This window comes from Lathyrus oleraceus, chromosome 7, assembly GCF_024323335.1.
Source record: "Lathyrus oleraceus cultivar Zhongwan6 chromosome 7, CAAS_Psat_ZW6_1.0, whole genome shotgun sequence".
NCBI classification, from domain to species: Eukaryota; Viridiplantae; Streptophyta; class Magnoliopsida; order Fabales; family Fabaceae; genus Lathyrus; species Lathyrus oleraceus.
The window spans coordinates 182236040-182240055 of record NC_066585.1 but is presented as its reverse complement, the minus strand read 5'-3'; the positions used below and the strand labels follow the sequence as shown (position 1 = coordinate 182240055).

The 4016-nt window shown below is 35.6% G+C and overlaps 1 long non-coding RNA gene across 1 annotated transcript; it reads right to left on the bottom strand.

Moving 5' to 3' along the window:
- Window positions 1–2782: 2782 nt before the first annotated feature.
- LOC127106991 (uncharacterized) lies at window positions 2783–3459 on the bottom strand. The gene is made up of 3 exons (XR_007795591.1): window positions 3401–3459; window positions 3031–3290; window positions 2783–2943 (listed from the first exon to the last, which is right to left on the bottom strand). It is a non-coding gene; the product is annotated as an uncharacterized LOC127106991 (long non-coding RNA).
- Between the last annotated feature and the right edge of the window lie 557 nt (window positions 3460–4016).

The following is a 4016-nucleotide window of genomic DNA, read 5'->3' as shown; positions in this document are numbered from 1 at the left end:
GTCTTGCTAATATCAATGGAACTTGGGTGTTGATAAGGTGAAAACCATAATCCACCAAAATGGATGATTGATCTTGATGACGACTTAATCCATCCCTTGATCTTTGTTTGTGTTTGCCTTGTGTGTGATCCCTTGTTTGTGATTGTTGCATTCATGCATACATACGCATCATGACATTCATCATAGAAAAATAAATTTCAAGGAACTAAGGTCTTGTTTGCAAATATTTTCAGACCATGGATTATGGACGAAGGAACACTAAGAAGTACACTTTTAGATGTCCTGATTTGAAAGATCTAAGGAAGTTATCATCCTTTGTACTAGATCCCTTGGACTTCAAGCAACGTCATGTGAAGTTCTTGTCTGTATTATCTGCTGATGTGGTTGAAGGACTTTTGAGTGGTTTGGTTCAGTTCTATGACCCTCTCTATCGATGCTTCACTTTTCGTGATTGTAAGACCCTAATTTTGACCCTAAGATCCCTCATGGCATCATATCATTGCTCATTGCATTGCCTCAAGGATCATAGCATGATTGGCTCCTTAACCCTAGGGTTGGGACTTGTGTGAGTTGGTTTGAGACCACCAAGCATGCTTGAATTGTATATTATTGCATTTCTTATTTGTTTTACTAGCCAAAAGCATAAAAATATGTCACTAACCTCTTTTATTTTGAAGCTCAAGTGATCACATGTGCCTTTGCTCCTAGGAGGCTCCTATGCTCATTGAAATGGCTAGATGAAGATGAAAGCAAGCATGACAATGATTCCCAAATCTCTCAATCATAATATATGTCTCCCAAGTATCTCAATTTGCCAATTTGATCAAGATAAACCAAAGGGCTTGAAGATTGTTTCCCAAGGAAACCCTAATTCAACTATGCATTGACTGTGTCTTGCTCATGAAGCAACCTCAACCTATGATCAAATTAAATCAAGGTAAGTTCTTTCATTCATTATTTTATGAATATATGAGCCTATGTGAGTGTCCTAAATCATTCATTCATCAAGATTTGAAGTTTGGCTTTGAGAAGTTGACCAGTCAAGTCATCTGACTAAACTGAGGATCCCTGAGACCTAACTTTTGATGTGTTTGTCAAATGAAGATAACCCAAAAAGGAATAATGTTCTTAGAAACCATATGAAAAAATTTCATGTTCATCAAAAATCCATTTGAAACTTGGAAGGTCATCATTCATTTCAAAACATTATAGGTCATTTTGACTGAAACCCTAATTTTGGGTCAACTTCCCAAGGATCTAACTTCTTCATTTTTTATGATTTTGAGGTGAGACCAATTGAATTGGAAATTTTAAGATGTCAACTTAAAATTTTATGTTGGAAAAAATTTCAGAATCCTAAAATAAACACATGTGATAATACAAAACATTATAGGTCACTTTGGACCAAAACCATTGAATCTTGAAAAAGTCCAACGTCAAGTGCCCATAAATTTCTCATCAAAAATCCAAATGATACAAAATTTGAGTCTAAATTGATCATCTTGAACATATCTACAACTTTTATGTTGGAGGTTTTCCATTTGAGGCTTGCATCATTGAAACATAAGGGTTTGAAGTTGATCATTTTTGGCAAATTTTCCAAAGACATGTTTTGTACCTCAAACTTCAAGGTTAGTTTTCACAAATTTCCAAAATCCAAATGTATTTTTTCCCAACATAGATTTTGTTCCTTATGTCAAGACCTTTCCAACCATTACTCACATGCCTATGTTTGGATTTTCTATGTGTGACTTTCGAAGAGATGAATATTTAGGCCTAATTATGCATTTCACTTTGAATCTTCATGCACAAGCCATTGCAGTTCAAATTGCACGTCCAATTCAACTTGGTATGAGCTCGGCTTGCAATTACACTTGAGTTTGGGCCTCACATGCGCCTGTACAGGCCCATGCATGGAGGACCCAATGATCATGCACACAAGTTTTCCCTCACTTGGCATCAGCTCCAGCTATAAATACATGCCTTGCCTCATTCAAATCTCAACCTGAAGCTCTGCTGAAATCAAAACCCAACCATACCAAAGGAATTCTGATTTTTATTTTCTCAATTCAAGCTTGAATTTCAACAAAATCAGTTGATCTTCAAGACTTATTCCTTAGCCTTGCATTCATATCACATCTCAAGATCAAATTGGAAGCAAAAGTTGGAAGGAATCGTGCTGATCAAAGCTGCTCTTCAAAGGTATATGATCCAACTGTTTTGATCTGAATCTCATCATACAATGTGAGTTGCTTGTGTTCAAATGGTTTTCTGAAGTCCTCGTGCAAGAGGCAAGCCAGTGGTGGCTTCACTACGCCAAATAAGGGAAAAGAGGGCGCTTTTTTTGGCCTATAACAGCGCTTTAAAGCGCCCTCTAATCTGGCGCTGACATAGGTAAAGACAGCGCTTTTTTTCCTGGTGAAAGCGCTCTCTAAAGTGGCTCTTTAAGCCCTTTAAGGGCCACTTTAGAGGGCGCTTTTACTAGAAAGCGCCCTCTAAAGTGGAAAGTTTTAAGGGTTTAGAGGGCGCTTTTACTGGAAAGCGCCCTCTAAAGGTGAAATGTAAAGGGTTTAGAGGGCGCTTATTTTGGAAAGCGCCCTCTAAAGTGGGTGGTTATTTAAATTTTTTTTTTTAAAAAACGCTATATTTTTTTATTTATTTTAGACAACCTGTATATTGAAGCAGTACACCCAAAACTGTATAATTTGAAGCCCTTTTTCACACATTGCATTCAACAAGCCTTATATACAACAATCCATACATATACAACAATCCACTGATATATAATCGTTTAACTTCTAAAGATTCTAAATATACAACCAATTCATAACTTAAAAAGAAATAAAACTAAGTAGCAAAAGCATCTCTGAGATGTATGTTTTTTTTGCTAGCCGCAGTCTTCTTAGCAACAACCTCTTTTTGTTCAATATCAATAGCATGAACCTAAAATATCATAAAATTAGTTAGGTGAAGTATAAGATCAAGAATTAACATTTTCTATGCATAAATATCATATAATTGTGTTTATACCTTTTTTTTGATGCAACTGACTCGATTTGCTGCGTAATCCCCTTATATTTTTGGTCCCTTATCTTTTGAAGATAGAATTGATATTTGTTTAGATGGACATGTTCCATTGTCGTAGAGGGATACTTTCAAATATCCAGCATCATCATCTACGCGAATGAGGCTTGACGACAATGGAACATCTCCATCTACACAAATATCAATTGATACTTTCAATCCCTTGCCCCTTGCACGAATGATTGACTTCATAATAGCCATTTTACCTGTAATAAAGAAAACAATTAAAATCAGATGACAAATATAAAAACAATTAAAATCATAAAAGCCATTTTACCTGTAATAAAGAAAACAATTAAAATCATTTGACCTGTACCTTTTTCACTAAGTTCTCTTTCTTTTCTTGGTTGGAATATGTTCTACATGTCTCTTAACAACACGGATGGTTGGATTGATCCAAATACCCTCATTATGATCATTTCTAATATATGCATCATTTGATATAATATTCTCATCTTGATCATTTCTGGTAAACGATTCAATCTCAACATCAATATCACCTTGATCTCCAGTGTTTTCATCAATTACTTTGTTGGAAAAAAGAACTATAGACCATTTCGTACTTTTCGGATCATTGACATAGAACACTTGTCTAGCTTGAGAGGCTAGAATAAAAGACTCATCTTTGTATCCCACCCTATTAAGATCCACTTGCAAAAATCCTGACTTATCCATTCGAATACCGTTATTATTTTCAACCCACTTGCAACCAAATATAGGAATCTGAAACTTCTCATAATCAAACACCCAAATGCGCTCGATAACACCAAAATACGACAGATTTGCAAATTTGGGGTTTAAGTCCTTCACACTTGATATGTGCATTGCTTCAGCTACCACGGTGACACCACTATTCTGCATAGTACTTTTATCATCTTGTTCTTTGGTATAAAATGTGTATCCATTAATCGCGTATGCGCTATAAGAAAAAA